The sequence below is a fragment of the Melozone crissalis genome, unplaced genomic scaffold, assembly GCF_028551555.1.
Source record: "Melozone crissalis strain CALT ecotype California unplaced genomic scaffold, PUWL_Pcris_2 ptg000111l_1, whole genome shotgun sequence".
Taxonomy (NCBI): Eukaryota; Metazoa; Chordata; class Aves; order Passeriformes; family Passerellidae; genus Melozone; species Melozone crissalis.
Genome location: NW_026535888.1, coordinates 7,834,330 through 7,862,233, shown reverse-complemented (window position 1 = coordinate 7,862,233; position 27,904 = coordinate 7,834,330).

The following is a 27,904-nucleotide window of genomic DNA, read 5'->3' as shown; positions in this document are numbered from 1 at the left end:
CATTTTTATAATCTCACACCTTAAAAACATCCCTGAGTCCTGGGGGCAAGTGGCATAGGAGGTGCAAGTGCCATCCCTGAGCCCATAGAGCTTCCCATTTAATCACCCAGCCTTGGATTTATTCCCATGGGGCTAGGATGCCTTTGGAGATGTCCCCAGAAGACTCTGATGACCATGGCCCATCCATCCATCCTTCCTTCCATCCATCCATCCATCCATCCATCCATCCATCCATCCATCCATCCATCCATCCACAGGATCTTTGCTCTGCCCCAGAGCCCTGTTTGGAGCTGTCTCTGCCCAGGCTGAGCATGGCCAGGGGTTGGTTTCTCTTGCCAAGGTTCTCCCACATCACCAAACACAATTTTTTCAATAATTCTGCTGACCCAGTCACCCAGCAATGCTGGGAGGATCCCAAGGCTGTTGAGATCTTATGTCCTGGTTCTCTGGAACTGCAACCAGCATCAGTTGTTTCGAATCAACACTGCTGGGGTTGGTCTTTGAAATATTTGTTTTTCAACTAACTCTAAAGCACTTTCCAGTGCCATCTCCCATCTCAGGAGGTTCAGCTTCCAGTAATTCCCCAAATCTTGGTGTTTTTAAGGTTGATTGGGATGGTTGGTGATGCATAGGAGCAGATGAATGTGTAACTAAAATTTCCAGCGGCTGGAGGTTAAAATCCAAGTTAGGAAACAGTGGAAGGGAGTGAACAGTGAGGCTGATCAAGTACTGCCAGAAATCCCTGGCTTTGACACAAACACAGGACTATGGCCTGTCCCAGGTGCTCCCATCTCCCCTGGCTGAGCAGGACTATTTTGTGGAAACATCTCTTAATCCTTAATTCACATTAGTAATCCTTTCCCAATGCTGCTCGAAGGATCTGCTGATGTCACACATAACCACAGGATGAGGAGCACATCGAATTTGCCAGCACCCAAACTCCACATTGGCAGCAAACCCCAAACACAGCCAGGCCCACAGCACCTTACCTGCCCTGTATGTCAAGCTGGGGGCTGGGGGAGGCTGAGATTTTTGTAGGAAAGGATGAAAAGTGTCCCCAGCTGGCTGGGGGATGGTTACAGCCACAGCCACACAGCCAGCAGGGCTGGTGGGCTTGTGAGGCACTGGGACTTACCTCCAGGACAGGGAACAAGGACAGCCTGGGCCATGGGGTCATTGTGGAGCCACCTTTGACAGCTGTAATTGAGGGACTTTGAAACACTTCATTTTCCACATTTGCTAAAAGGAGCAGTGAGTCTGGAGTTCCTGTGAACATTGGTGTTGAGCTCCTCAAAGCTTTTGATCTCCTACAGCAGGACTTTCCCGTGGGATCTTGGAGCCACAAAACATCCTGAGCTGGAAGGGACTCACCATGATCACCCAGTCCAACCCAAACCCTGGCCAGACCCCCCACCAACCCCACCCTGGCCATCCCTGCAGCACTGCCCAAATTTCTCCCCCATCCTTCATCTCCCCCATCCCTCACTCTCACACAACCATGGAATGTGCTGAGCTGGAAGGGACCCACAGGGATGATCAATCCCAAAGCCAAACCCTGCCCAGAGCCCCCAGCCAGCCCAGCCTGGGCATCCCTGGAGCTCTGGCAGCCTCGGGGCCGTGCCCATTGCCTGGGCAGCCTGGGCAGTGCCAGCACCCTCTGGGGGAAGAGCCTTGCCCTGATCTCCAGCCTGAGCTGCCCTGGCCCAGCCCCAGCCGTGCCCTGGCTGCTGTCCCTGTCCCAGAGCAGAGATGGGAGCTGCCCCTCGGGAGGAGCTGCAGATCCCTGAGCTCTGCCCTCAGTGTGCCCTGCTCCAGCTGCACACACCAAGAGCCCTCAGCTGCTCCAGACCCTTCCCCATCCCCGTGTCCCTCCAGCTCAGTTGCCTCTCAAGGTTCAGTTTCCCTTTCTCAGGGGCAATTCTCTGCAGGAATGGGAGGCCCAGGGCCGTGCCTGGCTCTCTCCCTGCTCTCAGGTGCGTTTGCAGCCGTGACTCAGAGCTCAGGGCCCTGCTCATCTCTCATAAAGCCGGGTGACTTCATCATACCTTCCCTGTGAACTCATGCTGCTGCACCTTCCCTCCTGGCTACCCCAGCCAGCATTCCTGGGCACTAACGCCCATTCCAGCAGCCTCCTGGCACAGCCTCCCCTCTCAAGCTGCTGAGAGGAGCCACTGGGTGCTACTGGGGCAACACGTGTGTACTCAGAGCTGTCCTTGTGCAGGGAGGTGCCTCTGCCTGCTCTCTGCAGGAGTTTTACCCTCTGAGAGATCCCAAACTCTGCTCCTGAGGAGCTCTGCTTGCAGAGAAGGCTCCCTCCTGGATCAGCTGCCTCTGTCTTACCAAAATTTTCCTTGGCAGCTCAGCAAGAGGTTCCTGAAGGAGTCGATGCAGCCTGCCCTGGTGGGAGTGCCAGGGCTGGGGTGGTGTTCACGGGGGTCCCAGAACAAGGGAAGAGATGAGAATCTTGAGTCCATGTTTCAACAGAAGGCTGATTTATTATTTTATGGTATATATTATATTAAAACTACACTAAAAGAATAAAGGATTTCATCAAAAGGCTAGCAAGGAATAGAAAGGAATTGAATGATAATAAAATCTTGTGAATGACCAGAGAGTCTGAGACAGCTGGACTGTGATTGGCCATTAATTAAAAACAACCATGGGAGACCAATCAAAGTTGCCAAACTCACCACATTGGCCCTGGCACAAGGGGCTGGAGGGAAAAGGGGCAGGGAAGATGCTCAGGCCACCACAGAGGTTTGTAGAGTGTTGATAAGAATAAATATCTGCCCAAATGTGGAATTTCCAGGCAGCCCCAACATGGGAAGAGATGAGAATCTGGACTCCATGTTTCAGAAGGCTGATTTCTTATTTTATTATATAGTGTATTAAAAGAAAATGATATACTAAAACTATACTAAAAGAATAGAAGAAAGGATTTCATCAGAAGGCTAGCAAGGAATAGAAAACAATGGAATGATAATAAAATCTTGTGAGTGACCAGATAGTCTGAGTCAGCCGGACTGTGATTGACCATTAATTAAAAACAATCACATGAGGCCAAACACAGATGCACCTGTTGCATTCCACAGCAGCAGATAATTATTGTTTATATTTTGTTTCTGAGGCCTCTCAGCTTCTCAGGAGAAAAAATCCTAGGAAAAGGATTTTTCATAAAATATGTCCATGACACTGGGGTCCATCCTGCTCCATCTGCAGCTGGGGAGGCTGGAACGAGGCTCTGCCACATCTGTACTTCCCAGGAGAGAGAGGAACCCTCCAGCATGAGAGTCTGGTCTGCAAATATGATCAAAGAGCTTTAACAGGAGGAGGTTTTAATAATTTAAATTATTATTGATTCATTATAATAGGAGGTTTTAATAATTGAAACAAAATTATGCTGAGGGAAGTGAGAATGAGAACTTTCTCTTGTTCACCCAGTGTGTTGGCCTCCTTAGGGCACACCAGGGGAGGGTCAGGTGGGAAATCTGGGAAAATTTATTCACTCAAAGGGTGCTTAAGAATTGGAACAGGCAGTGGTGGAGTCGCCAGCCCTGGAAGGCAACAAATGTCAGAACCAGAGCACACAGCCTCAAGCTGCCCCATGGGAAATACAGGATGGATATTAGGAAAAGGATTTTCACAGAAAAGTGATAAAGTTCTGGAATGTTCTGCCTGGGGAGGTGGTGGAGTCACCATCCCTGGGGGTGTTTAACAAAGCCTGGATGTGGCACTGGGTGCCAGGGTTGAGTTGAGGTGTTGGGGCTGGCTTGGACTTGATGGTCTTGAAGGTCTCTTCCAACCCAGGGTTTCTGGGAATTCTGGGAATTCTGTAATTCTGTGAAGTCTTCAAAAAGTGAGCGGATGTGGCACTTGGCTTAGTGACACTGGGCTGTTTGTTGAAGGTTGGACTTGATGATCTTGGAGGTCTTTTCCAACCTCAGTAATTTTGTGACTCTCTGCCTGCCTCCCCTAAACCCACCCCTGCACTCATCCCCACCTCCTCCTACCCCAAGCCTGTTGATATTTTCAATGTACACAACATTGTCACAAAAACCACAGCCTGAAAAAACACATTCTTCAGCTGTAAATATGGCTGGGAAGTAAGGACAGCTTGCAGGGAAAGGAAATTGTCCTGATAACAAATCATCCTCGTTGCTATCATCCTCTTAACAAATCATCCTCGTTGGTATCATCCTGATAAAAAATCATCTTCTCTTTTCCTGCACTGCTGCTCTGACCTGAACATCTTTGCCTGAACAGTGATGCTGGACATAGGGAGGGTTTGCCTAAATTCTCTCCCAGTTCTCCCAGTTCACCACTGGGCAATGTGAGCCAGGGGGTCCCTTGGCTGAGTGGGCCCACAGGGACTCACTCAGGAGCAGTCTTGCCTTGATTTTTATGGAATAAAATTTTTAAGTGATAAAATGATGCAGTTGATTTAAAATTGTAGCTGGTGTTTCCAAAATGCTGAGCTGGAGGCCTGTTTCCGACAGTGCTTTTCCTAAATATTCAGCAGTTCTGCCTTGATTTGAGTTTTTGGGCTTTGGTTCAGGTTTTTCTGTTTGTTTCCATTTAGTTTGTCTTTCTTTGGTTCAGATCAGTGCAGGGTGACAATGGGAAGGTGAACACCATGCAAGAGCTCTGAAGGACCCCTCTCCTACAAATTCTCTCTGTAAATATTCCTGTAATGGCAGAACTTATAATAGAAATAAGAAAGAAATCATGGTCCTTACTGGACATAAATCCATTTCCTCACCTGCCTCCCCAAAGAAGAAATCTCCTATTATTAGACTGAATTTTCCTCCCCATATGAATCCCACAGAAGCCCCCCAATTATTAGATTCACAACAATTATTAGATAAAGAGCAGAACTTTCCAAGGCCAGGCTGGACAGGGGTTGGAACACCTGGGGCAGTGGAGGCGTCCCTGCCATGGCAGGGGTGGGATGTGGTTTAAGGTCCCCTCAACCCAAACCATTCCATGGTTCTTCAGGGAGGTCCCGACCCTGACAGGTTTTCTCTCACGCAGGGCACTGCTAAATGTCAAATTTTATCTTCTTTTTGCCAGGGTCGAGATTAAATGTGAGATGGTGTTTCTCATTTGGACTCAGATGTTTGTTAGTTCTTATCTCTGTCACAGTCCCACAAACCTTGAGTTCTGCCGCACTTCACTCTCACACACTGAAAATGGGGATGCCTCTCTGTATGAGGCCTTTTAAGGATAAACTGTCCAATTAAGAAATGACACCTGAACTATTTTCACTTTTAATCCAATATCCAACCACCTGTGCCCCACAATGGGGACTTTTTATCCAATTACACAAAACCACCCAAACCCATGGAGGAGAAGGAGAAGGAGAAGGAGAAGGAGAAGAAGGAGAAGGAGAAGGAGAAGGAGAAGGAGAAGGAGAAGGAGAAGGAGAAGGAGAAGGATCAGCCCTAAAACCTCCATCTTGCTCTATCCCTATTACTATATTCTAAACCCCAAACTCTGAGTTTCCCACCCTGTGATCTCACACACTTCTACCCAAACTCCACACGCACAATCCCAGTTCTGTCATTCCATTCTGGAAGCTTCTCTACAGCCTCAGGTCAGTGCAGTGTTCTCTGGGGGTCAGTGCCTGGCAGCACAGAAAGTCTCAAATTCTCAGCAGTAACCAGCGCTCCAACAATCTCTTTTCCATTAGCACATTGCCATACATTATTCTGAAAACCAATGATGTTTCCAACCATTTCCGTCAGACATCCAGCGCCACTCATCCCTTTGGAGTCAAATCTGCCCCGTGCCTGTAGCATCCCACATTTGTGCAGGAAACCCTGGCTCATCCCAAAGGATTGCTTAAAAATATTCCTGCCTCTCTTGAATCCTGCTGGGACCTGTCACCAGCTGGTGTAAAAGCTTCATGTAGATGTGCTGCAAGCAAATGTTGAGCTGTGGAGCAGGGAAAAGCCTGCCCAGGTCAGGGCTGTGAGAGCAGAGGGATGCAGTGCCCACAGCCCATCTGTGTTCATCAGGGAGCCATCAGCACTGGGGCTAATGGCTTTAAATTCCAAGTGGAGATTGCAAACCCACCCAGCCCTGGCAGCAGAGCGGCCTGGTGTAGGAGCTTTGGGGGGTAGGATGGTGGGGATGGACGGAGACCAGAGATCTCTGCCGCCAGGGCTGGGAACTTGTGGTTTATTGCAAAGGGCCTGGGTGCAGGGCCCTGCTGGGAGCTGCCAAACACAGCTCAAAGCAGGCCCAAGAGAAGTAAAGAGAGTGGTGCAGAGGATGAGAGATGTGGATGCCATGGGACAGAGAGAGAGAAATGGCAAGCGTTTCTCACAGCAGCTTGTGGGAATTTTTAAGGAGTTGGAAAGATGTGATAACTTGTAGAGTATAAACAATTTGCAAGTAGTGTTTTCTACTTTATTTTTCTGTTCCTCTCAAAGACAGTGTGTGAGAAAGATGTTTCTGTTAGTTAGCCAGTGGAATAGAACCTATCATACCACTCTATAAAATAGGCACAGTTCTTTTGAATAAAACCTTCTTTGCCTTTGCTACCATCCTGCTTCTCATCTGTTCCTGCCTGAATCTTGGTGCAAGAGCAACAGAAAGAGAGGATGAGAGGGGAAGAGAGTGAGGTTCCCATTACAATATCATAAATCATCCTCTCTGCTGAATATTCTCATTCTCACTAACCAATCTACTCCAAGATACAAATTCTACAGCATTTCCATACAGCCTAGAAGAATCATTACATGACCACACTGGGTTACATTTTAAACCCTAAAAACTCCTCTTTGGGCCCCTTCTGCCAAGCTGGCAGGGTCTGCTCTGAGCCTTGGGCCTGTCTGCAAGCAGAGGGGATTGTTTGATCCAAAGGGGATCACCTTCAGCTGGCCATGCCATTGTTTTCCAGTTGTTCAGTAACTGAGGGATCTCAAAGCTTGCTTTCATTTCAATCTCACTTATAGTTTCCACATTCTCAAACTCTTTTGCCAGACAATCATATCTATAAGACTTTCCTGTTTCATCTTCCCCAACAGCCTGGGCCTTTGGCTTAGGAAATAATGGACAAAGAGGCTGTTAAAAATAGGATGGGGACAAAGCATGCCTGAAGCTGTGGTGGCATTATGTAATCCATCAATGAATTGAACACTGGTGCATGTGAAGGATGATAAAGGGGACAGGGGGATGAGTTCTGCACATCAAAACAGCTCTATCCGCTGCGGTACAGCCACAGGGAGCACAGCTACAGCTTGTTGTGCCCCAGCCATTTGGGAGAAAATGTCCTTTTAAGGGTGGATCTGGTGAAAACACCCAGGAGTGTGCGTGAGGGAACTTGTCTGTGCCCTCGGAGGCTGCCAGGGCTGGGGCTGCTGTTCACTCCCAGCTCCAGCTCCGAGGGGTGCAGGAGGGCAGGAAGGCTGGCAGCAGGGAATGTCCGCTCTGTGCAGGTTTGGCCCGGGTATTCCTCAATATTCCCTTTTTCCTGGGTGTGAAAAGGCTGAAACTGCAGCTGGGCTGAGATGGGAGCTCACCCTCCTTCCCCACGTGGGGCTGAGCAGAGGCTCTGCCCTGGTTCATGCACACCCTGCTCCCCTCTGCATTCCTGCGTGCTGCTGCAATCCCACTCGCAGGAGCAGCAATAATCACATTAAAAACTGGCTGGGAAGATTTCTGTGACGCAAAAGTAGCTCACATCACCTCTGAAGGGCTGTGCACGTGCAGCTGCCTCTGCTGGGGTGGCACTGAGTGATCCTGGGCATGGAACCTGCTGGAAAGCAGGCTCCCCAGGTGACAGCCACCCTGCACAGGCAGCTCAGCCCCCAGGGACTGCCCTAGGCTGTGCAGGGCAGTGGGAAAGGGGCTGGGGAAGGCAGGACCTGCTTTAGCCCCATTCAGAATCCCAATGTCCACTTGTGACATGAAGAAATCCTTCTCCTGAGGGCAGTGAGGCCCTGGCACAGGGTGTCCAGAGCAGCTGTGGCTGCCCCTGTATCCCTGGAAATCCCAGGCAATCATATTTATAAGGCTTTCCGGTTTCATCTCCCCCAACAGCCTCCTCTGACAGTCCCAGGGAATGCTGTTTTCATGGACAAACCTCCACCAGAGTGAGCACCAAGTGTGGCAGCTGCACTGGCTTTGCCAGCACTCAGAGGGCACCTGGGGATTTGGATTCTGGACAGGGCTGGGGGATTATTTTCTTTGGGAGCACTTTCTTTCAAAGGAAGGAGCTCTAAACATCCCCTGCCATCCTCTGCAGCTCATGGACAAGAAAATCACAGAATCCCTGACTGGTTTGGGTTGGGAGAGACCTCTAAACTTCCCCTGTAGGGCTGCTGGCCAGGATGCCATGAACAGTGTTGGCTCTCTATGTTCACATGGCTGCTGACCAGGTGGGTTCAGATGGGTGGTTGGCCAGCACCTCCAGTTCATTTTCTGCAGGGCATCTTTGCCACGCTCATGTGTGACCGTGTTCACAGGGGTTCTTGGATGAGGGAAGGGACAAGGATCTGACTCCACGTCTCAGAAGGCTTGATTTATTATTTTATGAAAAATATTACATTAAAACTATACTAAAAGAATAGAAGAAGAGGTTTCATCAGAAGGCTAGCTAATAATAGAATAGGAAAGAATGATAACAAAGGCTTGTGGCTCGGGCTCGCTGTCCAATTCAGCTGGGCTGTGATTGGCCATTAATTTGAAACAACCAACATGGGCCAATCACAGATGCACCTGTTGCATTTCACAGCAGCAGATAATCAATGTTTACATTTTGTTCCTGAGGCCTCCCAGCTTCTCAGGAGGAAAAATCCTAAGGAAAGGATTTTTCATAAAATATGTCTGCGACACACATGTTCTGTCCTGAGCACCCCATGAGACTTAGCATCTCATTTCTCATTTGACACTGTAAATCAGAGACTGTAAAAAGGCAAATTCCCACATGGGAGGCTGAAATCTCTTCAAAGAAAATACTTTAAGTCTTGTATTTTGTTTAATTTCCCTTCACTTAAAATCAGGGTCACAGAACATCCTGAGCTGGAGGGGATCCATAAGGATCATCAAAGTCCTGATGTGAAGATGGGAGCTGAGCTATTTCTGAGCTCGCACATCAGCTGAGAACATCCTGGGTAGCAACACCCAGGCTTTGGCCAAGATCTCCATGCAAGACTGGAAGGTCCATTTTTGGTTGCCTAACCTGAGATTTTTCACAGCAAACAAGTTTCCCACAGGCAGCACTTCCCAGAAATAATGCATCCCAGGCACCTCGTGGCTGGACAGCTTGGCTGCAGACGTGGGTGGCTGGAGAAGAGCCTTTCCACAGGCACAGCAGCTGTGGAATTCACTTCCTCCATCAGGCAGTGGAGCAGACTCTGAAATTCAGACAGGAATGTGCTGCTTTGGGGACACAGCCCAGGCCTAGCTCAGGTTCCTGCTGGAGGTGAGGGCTGGGCACAGTGACTGAGGCTGTGACACATCCTGGTTCAGGAGAAGAGCTCCATGTTCAGGATTTCAGGAGGGAAACTCCTCAAGTTTTTATAAACATCACCATTTTCAGTGGTTGGATCTATCAGGCCCCTTTGGCTGATTTTCCTCCAGATGAGCCCTGTTTTCCATTTCCTCCATAAAGAACAGAATATCAGCGCCAATTCCACTTTTCCAGGAACAGAAACTCCTTGTCAGCTCAGCTCCTGCACTCTTTCCCCACCAGAAGTGTTGGGTAAGGCTTTGGAGCCAGAGAGCATCCTGGCAATGCTCCCAAGGTGCTTCTCTTGCTCCCAAGGTGCTTTTTTTCCTCCCAATGTGCTTCTATTGCTCCCAAGGTGTTTTTCTTGCACCCAGGGTGCATTTTTTCCTTCCAAGGTGCTTTTCTTGCTCCCAAGGTGCTCTTTTTTTCCTCCCAAGGTGCTTTTCTTGCAGTAGTTCTGGGCAGGGAGCTGAGTGCAGAGGTTGGAACAGGACAGATCCCATCTGTGGAGATCCCTGCTGCCAGGCAGCAGAGGGAAGGAAGGTTCAATGTCTGTGGGATGGGAACACAGCAGTCCCAGCAGGGCCTGGCTTTGCTCTCCAAGTGTCTCCTCTCCTCACTGAGCTCCCCAGGGCTCCCCTGCCCTTGTCAGGACACGGACTCTGCCAGCGAGCACCATCCCCATGGCTGCTGACCAGCCCTTCCAGACACTCCTGAGATACCAAGAGACAGATAATGAGCACATTTGGCACCAACAAATCCCCCAGACAGTGTTCCCTTTATCTGCATCCCCTTTGTGTGCAGTCCCCCCATGCTGGCAGGGAGCAGCCGTGGCTCTGAGGAGGAGGAGGAGGGGGAATGAATGATTAATTCATTTTGGCAGGTGCCACGGGCAGGGCAGAGCTGTGGTGCCCCTGTCACTGTGTCAGTGTCCCCAGCCTGGCTGTCTGGCAGGAGAGAGGAGCTGGAGGCTGGCAGAGTTGTCACTGCTCTGTCAGGGCAGCTGCTCCAGGAGCTCACTCCACGGGCTGCAGCTCCTGCAGGGGCACAGAGCTCTGGCACTGCAGCTCTGCAAGGTGGGTGATGCTTTAAAACAGGGCTGGAAAGGCCACAGGGGTGGGAAATGTAGATCAAGAGCTGAGCTGTGACTGCAGGCACCTCCCAGGCTGTGCTGTGGGCCTGTCTGGACCCCAGAGCCCCAGGAAGAAGTGACAAGAAAGAAGAAAGCCACCTTTGCTTCATTGTCACTCTGCTGAGGGCAGCTGCATCACCTGGTCACTGCTCCCAGAGTGGGGGTGTCTGGGATGTGCTCTCCAACAACCTGAGAAAAATGGGGAAAGTATGGAAGGGTGGAGAGCAGGCAGGGTAAATGCGATGTTGTGAGGGTCCCCAGGAGGAGGTGAGAGACGAGAATTGACTCCAAGTTCTCAGAAGGCTGATTATGACGTTACGTTATGTTACGTTACGTTACGTTACGTTACGTTACGTTACGTTACGTTACGTTACATTACGTTACGTTACGTTATATTACATTATATTATATTATATTATATTATATTATATTATATTAATATTATTTCATATCATACTAATATTATACATTATTATATATTATATGGAAATGCTATACTAAAACTATACTAAAGAAGGAGAAAGGATACATCAGAAGGCTTAACAAGAATGATAATAAAAACCCATGACAGACTCAGAGAATCCAACACAGTTGGCTGTGATTGGCCATTAATTAAAAACAATTCACATGCTGGGTAAACAATTCTTCAAATCCCATTCCAAAGCAGCAAAACATGGAGAAGCTGAAGCTTCCCAGCTTCCCAGAAGAAAAAATCCTGGTGAAGGGATTTTTCATAGAATCTCATGGTGACAGGTAAATCCTCCCTGTCAGAACACAGCTGCTCCTCCTTGCATTGAACAGCCCCAAACTGGAGCCTACGCACTCCATTTCCCTGCAGGGGCTGTGGATTCACCTCCTCCCCAGGCCTGGCTGGTGCTCAGGAGAGGGAATGTGTCACAGACATCTTTAATGGAAAATCCTTTCCTTAGGATTTTTCCTCCTGGGAAGCTGGGAAGCCTCAGGAACAAAATATAAACAATGGTTATCTGCTGCTGTGGAATGCAACAGGTGCATCTGGGATTGGTCTCATGTGGTTGTTTCTAATTAATGGCCAATCACAGTCAGCTGGCTTGGACAGAGAGTCTGAGCCACAAACCTTTGCTATTCATTCTTTCTTTTTCTATTCTTAGCCAGCCTTCTGATGAAATCCTTTCTTCTATTCTTTTAGTATAGTTTTAATATAATATATATCATAAAATAATAAATCAGCCTTCTGAAACATGGAGTCAGATTCTCATCTCTTCCCTCATCCTAAGACCCCTGTGAACATGGTCACAGGAATGGAAGGGGCTGCTTTATCCTTGATTTTTGTATCTTGAGCCCAGGCAGGAGCTGAGCACAGGTTTGCCATTCAGCCCTGGGGAGCTCAGGTCTCACCTGCAGCAAAGGAGCAGATTCTGTTTGGTTCAGGAGCACTGGGAGGTCACTCCTCCAATCCTGGGGTCATTTTTGGGCCCCTCATGACAGGAGGGACATGGAGGGGCTGGAGAGTGTCCAGGGTAGGGGATGGGGCTGGGAAGGGGCTGGAGCCCCAAGAGAGGCTGAGGGAGCTGGGCAGGGGCTCAGCCTGGAGCAAAGGAGGCTCAGGGGGCCCTTGTGGCTCTGCACAGCTCCTGCCAGGAGGGCACAGCCGGGGGGGTCGGGCTGTGCCCCAGGGAACAGGGACAGGAGCAGAGGGAACGGCCTCAGGCTGGGCCAGGGCAGGCTCAGGGTTGGATCTCAGGGACATTTTCCTCATGGGAAGAGTGCTCAGGTCCCAGGGCAGTGCTGGAATCGCCATTCCTGGAGGCATTTTAAAGCCCTTAAAGCATGTGGGACATCAGCAGTGCTGGGCGATGGTTGTACTCCATGATCTTCAAGGCCCTTTCCCAACGCCAGAGATTCTGGGACTTTGTGCCACAAGCTCAGATCCACCTCTGGCCTTGGTTAACACCAGAACTAAGGAATAAAATTTGCAAGCATCTGCTAGACCCTTCCAAGTGTTTATGGAGTATTAAATGGGAGCTCAACATTGTCAGGGTCACAGGAGCCTCAGCAGGAGAGGAAGGACAGAGCAGAGACCCAGGGTGGGTCACTGGGGATCCTGTGGGGACTCCCCAGCCTTCAAAAACGGGGAAAATTTGCCATAAAAAATGAGGAGCTCTCCCAGGGAGGTGTGGCAGGAGAAGACAAGGAGCAAACCATCAACAACACTTTGAGATCCTGCTGGAATGAGAGAGACGGGGAGTTCTGGATGCAGCCAAGGGGTCCCCAGGTCACCAGGGAATTGTTGTTATCCTACCACTGCAAGAAGTCCATGAGCTCACCTCAGTTTTTCCTTCAAAACACTAGTTTAGAGCAAAAAATTTTACAGTAGAGAAAAAACAATGAGTGTAAAATATCCGATTTTACTCTATTACCTCAACATATAAAGTTGAATAAAGTAAGTTTTTCCAAAATTATGTATTTTTATCGAAAAAAACCCCAAATCTTGGACGTCATTATTAACAGATTTTTTTAAGCTAAAATAGACTTGGAGAAATGAGATTTTGTCAGATTCCATATGTTTTCCAGATTCCACTTTCAACTATTCATAAGGAATAAAATAATTTTAACTTCCTCAATTCTGTTTCTCAGTGTTCACCTGGAATATGTTTTAAGCCATGTGGGCAAGGAACCAAACCAAGGGGCACATCAAAAGGAACCAAATCAGTAATTACAGAAGATTCCAAGTGCTCAATGACATCTGTGCAAACCCAGAGCACTGCGAATATTTCTCTGTCTGCTCTGGGGTGCTCAGACTCCCAGGGGAGCACTGACTTTGACCCTCATTCATGGAGAAAGTTTCCTGGACTTCAAGATAGACTGGAATCCACAAAAGTGTGAAATAGATTATAGAGAGTAGTGTAGGTGTATCACTTGGTGAGAAATTGAGGTTTTAGGATTTTTAGGATGCTGTGGATGGCAGCAAGATGGAGGGCACAGGGTGTTGTCCTGAGTTTCTTCTTCATGCTTCTTCCTCCTTCTCCATGGGTTTGGGCGGCATTTTGTAATTGGGCAGAAAAGTCCCCATTGCAGCTCTTTGGGATTAGTTATTGGGTTAAAATGGAAATAATCTAGGTGTCGGTTCTTAATTGGATAGTTTAGTCTTAAAAGACCTTGTACCAAGAGATTGTTGGCCATTTTGTGCCTTCTAATGAAAAGCTGCTGAACTCACACTAGTGAGACTGTTTTACTGATAAGAAATAATAAACACCTGAGTCCAAATATAAACTACTGTCTCAAGTGCCTTCAATCCAGACCCAGAGAAACCCACAACTGGCACCACCACCACATCCATGGGCTGCAGCTCCACATCTCCAGTTCCCATGGGAAGGACAGGAGGCTGGTGTGGGATGAGGGAGCTCTCCAGACATGCTGGAATGAGATGTCCCTCTCTTGGGAGCAGAGATGAGCTGTGGTTTCTCTGGGCTGAGCTCATTTTTCTGTGTCTGAGGAATTTCCTACGGTTTCCTCTGAGCCCAGTTGAATCCCAGAGCCTGATTTTGGAGGCAGGGACAGGCAGCCTGAGCCTTCCAGGACATCTCCTGTTGAGTCTTTGCTTCTTTTTTGCCAGGGTTGGGAATACATGTGGGAGATGGTATTTCTTGTTGGGACTCAGATGTTGGTTAGTTCTTATCTCTGTCACAGTCTCACAGACCCTGAGTTCTGCAGCACTTCACTCTCACATACTGAAAATGGACCCCTCTCTCTCTGTCTACAAGGCCTTTTAAGGATGAACTGTCCAATTAAGAAATTACACCTGTGGCGTTCACGTTCTCTGAACAGAGACACATAATTCTCTCTCTCAGGATTTTTCCTGGGAAGCACAGAGAGAAGAAGAGAAAACAATTCTTATCTCTATTCCCTGCTCCTGTTATTTGGCACATGTGGAATGTGTTATGGGGATTGTTTACCAGAGTGATTTGTCAATTTGATTCTGTTGAGGATTGTTTTGTTTCCTTTGGCCAGTTGGGTCAAAGCTGTGTCCTGGCTGTCTCAGACAGCCATGGGTTTTTCTTTAGTATCTTTTTAATGTAGTATCTCTTAGGTATAATATAGTATTGGTGTAATATAACCTAACTTAATAAAGCATTGTTCAGCCTCCTGATCATGGAGTCAGAGCACATTACTCCCTGCATCAGGAGTGCCCTGCATCGATAGACACCTAAATTATTTTTACTTTTGACCCAATAACCAACAACCTGTGGCCCTCAATAGGGACTTTTTATCCAATTACACAAAACCACCCAAACCCATGGAGAAAAAGGTGAAAAAGAAGAAGGTGAAGAAAGAGGAGAAGGTGAAGAAGAAGGAGAAGGAGAAGAAGAGAAGGAGAAGAGGAAGAGGAAGGTGGAGAAGGAGAAGAGGAAGAGGAAGGTGAAGAAGGAGGACCAGCCTCCACCCCAAAACCTCCAGTTTTGGAGCCCTGGTTACTGCTGACAATTTGAGACTTTCTGCGCTGCCCAGCACTGACTCCCAGGAGAACACTGACCTGAGGCTGTGCAGAAGCTTCCAGAATGGAATGACAGAACAGGGATTGTGGGTGTGGAGTTTGGATAGAAGTGTGTGAGATCACAGGGTGGGAAACTTAGAGTTTAAGGGTTTAAATTATAGTAATAGATATAAGGCAATAATAATAATAATAATAATAATAATAATAATAATAATAATAATAATAATAATAAATTATTATTATTATTATTATTATTATTATTATTATTATTATTATTATTATTATTATTATTATTTAAGGCAATAATAATATTAATACAATTATAATAATAGGCAATAATAATTATATAGTAGCATATATAAGGCAATAATACATATAAGGCAATAATAATAATAATAATATAATAATGGCAATAATAATACTATAATATAGTAATATATATGGCAATAATATGTATAAGGCAATAATAATATAATGTAGTAATATATATGACAATAATAGTAATATAATTATAATAGTAGGCAATAATAGTATAATATAGTAATATATATAAGACAATAATGTATATCAGGCAATAATAATATCATTATAATAATAGGCAATAATAATAAAATATACTAATATATATGGCAATAATAAAAATATAATTATAATAATAAGCAATAATAATTATATAGTGACATATATAAGGGCAAATAATAGATATTAGGCAATAATATATATAAGGCAAAATAATATATATAAGGCATGACTCCTTCCTCCTCCTCCTCCTCTTCACGGCTCAGAGCTGCTCTCTCTGGGACAGGACAGCCTGAGGCATAAACACCTCAGTGTTCACAGCACCCATAAATTGGCTTTCTGCAGGTAATGACTGTGACCTTTCCACTTTAAACCCTGGAGCAGGGAGGGTTAAATGGAAATGAAATGTGTGGGACAGATGCTGAAAAGCAGAGCAGCTCCCTGTGCCAGCAGCGTGGGCAGCACCTTGACTCAAATTAGGCTAAAGTGGCACGAGCAGAAAACAGGAGAGCAGGGAAAATGTCAGACGTGTCAGAGGAGCAGGAAAATAAACCTGGACTTCCCAAAAGCACAGGCAGCAAATTAATTCCAAGTGCAGGTGAGGAGTGAGGAGTATCTGCTGGTTGGGTGTGACAGAGCCTGTCCCAGAGATGTGACAGCAGAGAGGAGCTCCTTTGGTCACAGAGCTGCTCCTGCCCTCGGCCTCACCTGGAATCTGCTCCTGGGCTTCATTAAAACTCCTCCACTGAGAGGTTTTAGCCCTGGGATGCTGAAACTCTTCCTGGTGACAGCAGTGATGAGAGCTCTGAGTGTCCCAGCTCCTGTTGTGTGTCTAATGAGAGATGCAGTTTGCACACATTAATTAATCAAACTTGATCTATTCCACACTTTTCTGTTCACTTGTGGTGCTAAATAAGCAGATTTCACTTCAATGTTTGGTGTTTTGGCGCAGATGTCTCACTCCAAGCCATGGCAAGAATGCAGCCAACAAGATGGGGGACACTGAAATGTGAAATTGGAGACTGAAATGTAAAACTGGAGAATGAAATGTAGAATTGGAGAATGAAATGTAAAATTGAAGGCTCAAATGTAAAAGTGGAGACTGAAATGTAGAATTCAAGACTCAAATGAAAAATTGGGGGACTGAAATGTAGAATTGGATGCTGAAATGTAGAATTGGAGGCTCAAATGTAGAATTGGAGACTCAAATGTAAAACTGGAGAATGAAATGTAGAATTGGAGACTGAAATGTAGAATTGGATGCTGAAATGTAAAATTTGAGACTCAAATGTAAAACTGGACACTGAAATGTAAAATTGCATGCTGAAATGTAGAACTGGAACCTAAAATGTAAATTTGGAGACTGAAATGTAAAACTCTGGATTTGAAAAACAGTGTCCAATGTAAAAATTGGACACTGAAATGCAAAATGTCCTGCCCTGGGGCATTGTATGATCCCAGGTCTCTCCTGAATGACCTCTGTGGTTGTGCAGTGCAAGCACACACCATGGTCAGTGTCAGGTTTGGGTTCCTTGGCTCACCCATGCCAGGCACAGCTCCTGGTGGCCCCAGGGGTTTGGAGTGTCCCAGGCTCAGTCCCAGCACAGCCAGGACATCCCCAGGGCAGAGCCATCGACCCCTCAGATGCTCCCAATCCACGCCTGGAGGCACAGCCTGAGCACAAACCCTTCCCACGTCATTTCCAGACTGAACCAAATCAGTTCCATCCCCACATTCCAATGGCCAAACGCTCTCTGCCAAGTCCTGGGCAGCTTCCTCCTCCTACCATTCATTATTTTCCTACTGTCAACCTCTGTGACCGTGTTCACAGAGGTTCTTGGATGAGGGAAGAGACGAGGATCTGACTCCATGTTTCAGAAGGCTGATTTATTATTTTATGATATATATTATATTAAGACTATACTAAAAAAATAGAAGAAAGGATTTCATCAGAAGGCTGGCTAAGAATAGAATAATAAAGAATTATAACAAAGATTTGTGGCTCAGCTCTCTGTCCAATCCAGCTGGGCTGTGATTGGCCATTAATTAGAAACAACCACACGAGACCAATCACAGATACACCTGTTGCATTTCACAGCAGCAGATAATCAATGTTTACATTTTGTTCCTGAGGCCTCCCAGCTTCTTAGGAGGAAAAATCCTAAGGAAAGGATTTTTCATGAAAAGATGTCTGTGACAAACCTCCTTTGGGGTGACTCCAGAAGTGATGCCCTTGGTTCTGTGCCTTGTTTCATGTGAGGAAATCAGCCAGGCTCCAAACCCAGGCTGGCTCCAGGCACCTGCAGGACAGGGACACAGTTGGACACTTCGGCTCCTCTCAGGAGGGAACTTTCACTGGCTTTGGCACCTCTGCTGCAGGAGGTGTTGGTTGGGGGTGCTGGGAATGGAGCTGGGAAGGGTCTGGAGCCCCAGGAGAGGCTGAGGGAGCTGGGCAGGGGCTCAGCCTGGAGCAAAGGAGGCTCAGGGGGGCCCTTGTGGCTCTGCACAGCTCCTGCCAGGAGGGCACAGCCAGGGGGGTCGGGCTGTGCTCCAGGGAACAGGGACAGGAGCAGAGGGAATGGCATTAAGCTGCACCAGGAGTGGTTTAGGTTGGACATCAGGAGGAATTTCTCCACAAAAATGGTGATTGGGCATTGGAAGGGGCTGTCCAGGGGCGTGGTGGAGTCCCCATCCCTGGAGGAGTTTAAGAACAGCCTGGATGTGGCACTCAGTGCCATGGTCTGGGTGGTGTCAGGTCACAAGTTGAACTTGATTTCAAAGGTCTTTTCCAGCCCAGCTCATTCTGTGATTCTGTTCTCTGGTTCTGGGATTCTGGGATTGATTCTGTGATTCTATTCTGGGATTCCAGGATTCTGGGATTCTGTTCTCTGGAATTCTGTGATTGATTCTGGGATTCTGTGACTCTGTTCTCTGGTTCTGGGATTCTGGGATTGATTCTGTGATGCTTTTCTGGGATTCTGGTCTCTGTGATTCTGGGATTCTGTTCCTTGGTTCTGGAATTCTGGGGTTGATTCTATGATTCTGCTCTGGGATTCTGGGATTCTGTTCTGGGATCCTGTGGCTCTGTTTTCTGGTTCTGAGATTCTGGGATTGGTTCTGTGATTCTTTTCTGTGATTCTGGGATTCTGTTCTCTGGGATTCTGAGATTGATTCTGTGATTCTGTTCTAGGATTCCAGGATTCTGGGATTCTGTCCTCTGGGATTCTGGGATTCTGGTCCTCTGGGATTCTGGGATTCCACCTTCAGCAGCCCTGGCCCAGCCGTGGGAGTACCAGGTCCAGTGTGTCCCACAGAGATGAAGCTTTGAGTTCCTCAAGGTGGAGATCACCCAGCTGCCATCCTCAGGGAGAAAAGCCTGGAATTCCTCCTGAGTGTCCATCCCTGCCCCAAGCACAGACTGATGGTGCCACTCACAGCCCAGGGCTGGGGCTGGGCTCCCCACACTCACCTGGGCACAGCCTGAAGGCAGCCTAGCTCCCAGTGCTGCCTCTGTTTGCTCTCCATCCCTTTCTAGCTCTGTTATCTTGAGGTGAGGCCCTCCCAGGCACCCCAGGGCCTCAGAAAAGCTGCAGATCTGAGAGCCAGGAGAGCACAGAGCCCAGCCCAGCCCAGCCGAGCCCAGCCCAGCAAAGCCCAGCCCAGCACGCTGACCCATGGGTCAGGCCAGCCAAAGTAGGGCACTGTGATACCAGTGGGAGCCCAGATCTGCTGATACTGAGCTATTTATTGAGTGATAAATAAACCAATGCGCCTGAGAGTCTGGAAGGAGCTACTAGTGCCTGTAAATTTCCATTTATCAGCCTGCAGAGAGTCCTGGAATGGTTTGGGTTGGAACGGTTAAAGCTCAGCTCGATTAAAGCTCAGCTCAGTTGAAGCTCAGCTCAGTTGAAGCTCAGCTCAGTTAAAGCTCAGCTCAGCTAAATCTCAGCTCAGCCCACCCCTGCCATGGCAGGGACACCTTCCACTGTCCCAGGGTGCTCCAAGCCTGTCCAGCCTGGCCTGGTAAACTTCCAAGGATGCTTTGCGGGTGCATCTCAACCTCCCCAGGTCTGAGTCCTCCCTCTGCAGCAGATCTGTGGGCCAAGACCTTCCCTCCCTCTCCCACTCTCAGTCCCATGTGAGCAGAAGATGCTCAGATGGCTTTTTTTGGGTGACATTGATGCTGCAGCCCCCACGCTTTCTGTGATTGCACAAACAGCTCTCATAGGGCTCTCTGACCTCCTCTCTTGCAGCCCTGATGACAAAAAATGATGCAGAGCTTTTAGTTTCAGGAAAGAGGCCAATAAATCACTCACCTGCTGCTGGGAAGGAGCCATAAAATGGGGTTTGCCATTTTGCAATTGTATCAAAAGTCCCACGAGGTTTCATCATGGTGTGATGAGAGTTTCAGCTTTTCTGAATGGAGCACAAAGGAAAATATTTATTACAAAGCCTTAGAAGAAACAGCAGAGCAAAGATTGAAGGAAGGTGTTTATTGATAAATCAGGGCAGTATCGGGATAAGACAGGTAAGCACGCAGGAATGTGAATTCACATAAAGCTCAGGGAGCTGCTGAGTCACCAGGGGAAGGATGGGTCAATAACTGGAGGCCTTTCTACCCAGGAACAGCTGTGTCTCATTTCCCCTGAAATTCATTCTGAACTGAATTAGACGCAATAGCCCTAACAGGCAAACTTGATTGGTTTGGGCATCTTCTCAAAAATCTCCTGTCCTGCAGCCACAATCCAGGCTCAGCCTTGCTCCTCTGTACACCAGGATGTCTCCACAGCTCTGGATTTTGGATATTCCAGGACATGAATTCTCATGTCCTCTTATTCAGCACATTTCTCTCCACAGCTGAGTGGGGAGAAAATGCAGAGCAGCATTTCTGAGAGCAGAGGTTCAGTTCCACCAAGGAGAAGGTCTAAAACAGCTCTCGGGTGAGGCTGAGTACAGCCAGGAATGCTGGCAGAACTCCTCAGTTATTCCATCCTGCTGGCCTGGATGCACTGAAAATGTGAATTTTACTTTATTCAGAGCTTTGCCTGAGCAGCATCCCCTCACATCTGAGCTGTGAGCACCTATGGGGTGGCTCTGGGTGTGTTATTTCAGCTTGGATTGGGCCTGGAGATCTTCTGATCCAACACCACCCTTGGGAATTGAAATGTAAAGACTTTTTGTCCAAGAGCAGCCCTGCACTGGCTGTGCTTCCTCCTGTGCCACCTCTTGCCAGGAACAGCCTGGCCAGGTCCCTGCTGCATTTCCAGCACATGGATCCTTCCTGGGCACACCTGGCCCCTTCCCTGCAGGCTTTGGACAGGAAATTGGCCCCAAGAACAGCTTGTCCCGAGCCTGTCCCAGGGTAATTCCCATTCCAAACTTCTCCGTGTTGTCCCTGACCCAGGAAGGTTTGATTCGGGAGGCACAGCCTTCCCAACCCCTGTGGGCTCTCCTGCCATCTCCTGAACATTCCAGCAGTTCAGAGAAGAGCTGAGCCATCACACAAAGGCTCAAAAACGCCTTGCCCAACCCAAACCCTTCATGTTTAACCCTTTAATTACTACCAGCCCAGCTGTATAATGGTGTTCACAGGGGTGCCAGGATGAAGGAAGAGATGAGGATCTGACTCCATGTTTCAGAATTTATTATTTTATTGATTTATTATTTTATGATATATATTACATTAAAACTATACTAAAAGAATAAAAGAAATGGTTTCATCAGAAGGCTGGCTAAGAATAGAATAGGAAAGAATGATAACAAAGGTTTGTGGCTCAGACAGAGAGTCTGAGCCAGCTGACTGTGATTGGCCATTAATTAGAAACAACCACATGAGGCCAATCACAGATGCACCTGTTGCATTCCACAGCAGCAGATAATCAATGTTTACATTTTGTTCCTGAGCTTCTCAGGAGGAAAAATCCTAAAGAAAGAATTTTTCATAAAAGATGTCTGTGACAGGTTGGGACAACAAGGGAGGAGGTCTCCACTGTGCTCCCCCTGCCTGGCAGCAGAATCCACCAAGCCTGGGCTCATTTTACAGCTACATCAAACCTCTGCAGCCCCACCAGCTCAGGGCATCGTCATGAGGTACCAGGGTGGATTTCTAACCTCTGCTTGCTCATTAATGTGCTGGGGCAGGAGCAAACTGCCCCTTCAGGCCCAGGTGCTGTGCTCAGAGTGCAGCTTGGAGCCAGACTCAGCCCAGAGCCCTGTCTGGGTCAGCACCGCATCACTGGGGTTGTCCAGGGCCATAGAGGGGTCCCAAAGGCCACAGAGGGGCCAAGGCAAGGGATCTCAGTGTGCTGGTGTGCAGGGATGGGCTGTTCCCAGGGCAGGGGACATTCACTGGGCACGGGACAGTGCCTGGGCAGGAAGCTTCACCATCACAGGGCACCACAGAACATCCTGAGTTGGAAGCACCCACAGGATCATCAGAGCAGCCCCAAACCCTGCCCAGACCCCTCAACAGCCCCACCCTGGCCATCCCTGCAGCGCTGCCCAAATTTCTCCCCCATCCTTCATCTCCCCCATCCCTCACTCTCACACAATCATGGAGTGTGCTGAGCTGGAAGGGACCCACAGGGATGATCAATCCCAAAGCCATACCCTGCCCAGAGCCCCCAGCCAGCCCAGCCTGGGCATCCCTGGAGCTCTGGCAGCCTCGGGGCCGTGCCCATTGCCTGGGCAGCCTGGGCAGTGCCAGCACCCTCTGGGGGAAGAGCCTTGCCCTGATCTCCAGCCTGAGCTGCCCTGGCCCAGCCCCAGCCGTGCCCTGGCTGCTGTCCCTGTCCCAGAGCTGTTCCTCCTCTCCCCCTCCTGAGTTTCTGGTTACTGCGATGAGTCTCCCCTCAGTCTCTCTTTCTCCACATGGCCTCACTTGCTCCTCATTCAGCTTCCCCTCAAGGCCCATCAACACCTTTGCTGCCTCCCTTTGGATGCTCTCTAATAATTTCCTGTCTTTCTTACATTGTGCTGCCCAAATTTCTCACAATATTCAATCTGAGGCTGCCCAGCCCAGAACAGAGCAGTTACTTCCACTCCCATTGCCTAAACCCTTCCCCTTTCTGCAGCCCTGCCTTATCCAGCTCTTCCCCCTCTGTTTATTTCTATTTTCCTGCCACTCTGATAAAACCAACCCAAATGCTCTTCTCTGGATAACAACACTGACACTTCCCAAATCATGTCTCCAGTGTGCCCTCACTTCAACTTTCAATCACATTTCTGTTTTCCCACCCTTAAATTCCAAATTAGTGACCACCAAGTCCCTTCAGGGGGATTGTGAGAAAACTGGGAAGCTTTGAGCACAGAAAAAAAAGTTTGAGAGGAATTTCTGATTGACAACTTCCCCATTGTACATGATATGCACAAGGCTGAAGTTCAGATCACAAGAATGGTTTTGCTTTCATCCTTGAATTGCACAATAATGAAATCTTGCAGCTCTTGCCATCCCTTGAGCTCTTTCTGATGAAGCTGCACTAAAATCTGTCAGTCCAAGTCAGAACTGCAGAGAAATAAAGAGAATTCACCTGAGGCTCCTCACACCAAACAAAGATCTGTAAATCCTGAACCACTGCTCAGAGCTCTGCCCAGCTCAGCTGATCCTTCTTCTCTCCTCCTCCTCCTCCTCCTCCCCAGGCAGATCAGAGCCCTGCAGGGCTGGATGGAAATTCTGCATTTTCCAGGGCACCATTTCCAGGCTGCCAAAGGGAATTGGAGGCTGCAAACTCCAACCATGGGAGGAGATGTGTGTGTTCCTGCAGAGCACACTGGGACTGTGGTCACAACTTTTTTTGTCGCCACAAATAGATTTTCTTTCACAAGATCCCAGGCTCAATGCTTGTAGTAAATATTTCTGTTTGTTTTTTCATAGAATAGAGAATCCCAGAATGGTTTGGGTTGGAAGGGACCTTAAAGATTATCCCATCCCACCCCTGCCATGGCAGGGACACCTCCCACTGTGCCAGGTGCTCCAAACCCCAATGTCCAGCCTGGCCTTGGGCACTGCCAGGGATCCAGGGGCAGCCACAGCTGCTCTGGAAATCTATGCCAGGGCCTGCCCACCCTCACAGGGTAGAATTCCTCCTTATTGTCCAATCTAAATCTATTTTATCCAATCCGAATCAATCTTATGCAGTCCAATATATCTAAATTTTCTTCCACAACAGGGCAGCTCCTGAGCTGGGCACACAGAGCTCACACTGTTCAGGAAAGGCAGGAGGGCCCTGTCCCCATAAATGAGCTGTGTCACCCCCAGACCCCATAACATTCTGCTCAGGAATTCCATCTCCCCCTCCTTATCCATCTTGCTGGGTGTCATCTCAAGACATTCCACATTTCTGTATTTTTATTAATAAAATTTTATTATTATTTTTATTCACATTACTCAGCAGACCACATTTTGAGGCATGAACCAGGATATGGAAAATTCCTTTTAAATATCCTTTAATCCTGGGGGAATTCCTGCAGCTCCTCTGCAGGGTGACAGAGCTGTCCCAGATCCTGGGGACTGTCACAGCTCTTGGGGACTGTTCCAGCCCAGGGGTCCCCAGCTGCTCCCAGAACAAACATCTCACAAAACCCCAAAGGTGAGAGAGGAGACAGTGCCCACACAGCATCACAGGGTTTGCTCAGCTCCTGGGTTTGCAGAGCCAGGCAGGAAGAAATGGATTCCAGAGCAGCCCTGCCCTGCTGGGACTGTGGGCTGGGTACTCCGGGTAAATCCTGGGCAGAGAAAGGAAGGGAAACACGTGGAGCTCCAGCTGCTCTGCAAACCCAGCTGCTTTTTGGAGTTGCAAAACTCCAAGTGTAAAAGTGTAAATCCTAGGAAAACAAAGAGGGCAGGGTGCAGAGGAGCCAAAGGTGACAATACACCTGTTCATTACATAATTCCTGAGTGATAAAATGCATTTATCTCCCTCTTTTCTCTTTTCTGCACTTTGTCCAGCAAACTTTCTCTGGGACAGACTTCCAAAGTCCCAGGGCAGCTTCACTCAGTGAATGGTTTTTATCAAAATAATGTTCATCTCCTTCCTCAAGGCATTGTTGTTTGGGGTGAACAACATTTATCAGATAAACTGTGACCTTCCAGAGGCAATAACAGCAGCCTGAAGAGGGAGATCTGGCACTTCCCTGGCCAGGACTCTGCATTTCCCAATCCTTTACCTTGGAATTTATATGGATCTGCACCTGTTGTGTCTCAGCAATTCCCATTTCATCAGGGAATGCCCCATAAAGCACGCCCTGCTTCACCTGCCCCCAAAACTCCCATACCCCAGGCATCTCAGATCAAAATCCTGAATCTCAGCTCAAAATTACCCTGCAATGATGAAAATCAAATTACTTGAAGGTGGTAGAAGAAGGGAAGAGCTTGACTGTCCCACTCTGTGATTTGTGGGACCTTTCCCAATTGGAGAGGAAATTTTCCACCCCAAATTCATTTGAAACTGCTCAGTTCTTGTCTGGTCACTCATGGGCACAGCTTGGGGTACACCCAAACTCTTCACCCAGCTTGGGGCAGCAGGGGATGGCAGAGAGGAGCTGTGGGAGCACCCAGGGGCTCTGACAAATTTTCTGTTTCCTGTTTGAGCCCTGCTTTGGGACAGTCACTGCAGAGCACAGGGGCCTGAGCATCCGGTAGAGACCCCAGGGAGGAATCTGGAGAGGCTCCAGGGCACTGCATCCTCTGCCATGGGGAAAGGCTCAGAGGGCTGGGAGGCATTTTGGGCATATCATGGGGTTCATTTTGGACACCTCATGACAAGAAAGGAGCTGGAGACAGGGCAGGGAATGGAGCTGGGAAGGGTCTGGAGCCCCAGGAGGGGCTGAGGGAGCTGGGCAGGGGCTCAGCCTGGAGCAAAGGAGGCTCAGGGGCCCTTGTGGCTCTGCACAGCTCCTGCCAGGAGGGCACAGCCGGGGGGGTTGAGTCTCCTCCTCCTTCCCCTTCCCCTTCCCCTTCCCCTTCCCCTTCCCCTTCCCCTTCCCCTCCCCCTCCCCCTTCCCCTTCTCCTCATCCTCCTCCTCCTCATCTTTCTCCTCTTCCTCCTCCTGCAGCAGCCAAGTTGCAAATGGCAGAGAGGATTTTTGGAAGCCAGTTCCCCAGGGCAGGTTTGGTAAAGGCAAATGTCCTGTCGGGGTTCTCATAAATGGAAGAGGAGCTGCAAGGACCTGCAGGATCCTTTGTGAAGGCCAGGGCACTCCAGGAGAGCTCTGGAGCACTTGGAGATCATCCCCATGTCTGGGAGTAAAAAATCCCTCTATGATTTGGGCTGGTAACAAAGGTAAAGCAAAGGGAAAATTTCCATGGATGAAAAAGTGGTGTATGGGAATATTTTCCCTGGAGGGTGGTGAAAACTTCTTCATTGGGAGTGTTTAAGAAGGCAGAGACACAAATTAAAGTTGGTTTGCCTTGGGCAGGGAGTGCCAGCTCCGTTTCTTCAGGAATCCATGGGTCTGTGACTTCTTTTCCTGAAAAAGAATATTCTCCCCATAAGGAGGTGAAGGAAGGAGGCAGCACAGGCAGAGCATCCATTTCCCACAGGAATCTTCCTCCAGGGAGCCAAGAGATGAGAAGGGAGAATGAGAAATTTTCCCCAAAATCAAGACATGCTGGGGAAATAAAGATTTCACCTCAAGTCTGAGAGAGAGGAGGAAACTGAGAGTAACCCATGTGGAGGGGAAGAAAGGCTGAGTTTAGATCAACTGTGAATATCCTGAGCCTTTTCTTATTTCCTGCCTCTGTTTATAAACATTCTGTGAGGAGCAGTGGCTGCTTATAAAAGAAGTGTTAAAATGAGCAAAGCAAGCTGCTGCAGAGGGCTGAGCTGCCAGCTCAGGTGAGGCTGACAAAAGCACCTGCCCAGAAATTCCTGCAGCCCCTCAGGACCCCCAGAGCCATTTCAGAAACAGCAGAAAAGCCAAAAATAATCAGAGAAAAGGAATCCCCTAAGCCACATTGTGACAAAGATGGGCTTTTGCCAGCTGGTTTATTCCTGCAGAGGGAAGTGGTTGTATCATCTGCAAGCCCTCTCGTGGCGCGTGCCCTGCGGCAGCTCAGCGAGGCAATTAATTTCGGGAGGAATTACCCAACCCTTAATTTTTCTGAGCAATTATCAGCTCAGGTACCAGCCAGGAGCCCGAGTGCTCCCTGCTCTGACAATGGCTGCCTGCAAGTAGCTGCAGAATCCTGCACTTGGCTGGGGAGCCTCCTGTGGGATCTGTCTCCAGGTGCCCCCACGGGTGGAGCGGGCCCAGGGTGCGACTGCAGCCTCTCCCAGGATGATCCAGGGCTGCACTCCTACTCCTGAGCACAACTGGTGCAAAGGGCCTCGGCTGTGAAGGAGCTCAGCCTTCCTCTTCCTCCTCCTCTTCTCCTTCTCCTTCTCCTTCTCCTTCTCCTTCTCCTTCTCCTTCTCTCCTCCTCATCCTCATCCTTCTCCTCTTCCTTCTCCTGCAGCAGCAGAGTTGCAAATGGCAGAGAGGATTTTTGGAAGCCAGTTGTCCTCCTGATGATCCATCCTCTAGACCCACAGGACAACATGGGGCTGAATGCCAGGATAGCAATGGGAGTGGGAAATGAGCTGCAATTTTCACTTCTTGCAGCTCCCCTCTGAGCAGGCAGGAGTGGCAGTCCCTGCAGGTGCTGCATTCCTTGCAGGTGTTGCATTCCCTGCAAGAGTGGCAGTCCCTGGAGGTGTTGCAGTCCTTGCAGGAGTGGCAGGTTCTGCAGTTGTGGCAGTTCCTTCAGGAGTGGCAGTCCACGCAGATGTTGCAATCCCTGCAGGTGTTACAGTCCCTGCAGGTGTTGCATTCCCTGCAGGAATGGCAGTCCATGCAGATGTTGCAGTCCATATAGATGTTGCAGTCCCTGTAGGTGTTGCATTCCATGCAGTGTTGCAGTTCCTGAAGATGTTGCATTCCCTGGTTGTGTTGCAGTTCCTGCAGATGTTGCAGTCCCTGCAGTGTTGCAGTCCCTGCAGATGTTGCAGTCCCTGCACTGTTGCAGATGTTGATGATGGGCAGAGAGAACAGGAGCAGGATCCTGATGAAATTCCCTGGGGAATCCAGCACATTCTGTGTGTGCATTGAACACCTGGGTTTGGGCTGCAGCTGATCTGTGCCTGTTCCTGGGGCTGCCTGAGCCTGGCCCAGTGTTGCTTTTGGACAAAACCTGGCTCCTGATCCATTTTCATCTCTGCATGGCCTGGCTGTGGATGCCAGAACTCCCTTCATGCCATCAGCTCAAATATTCCTGGGGCCATCAGCCCAACTATTCCCAGGGCCCTGACCCCACACTTTTAGAACACTGGTTATTTTTACACAC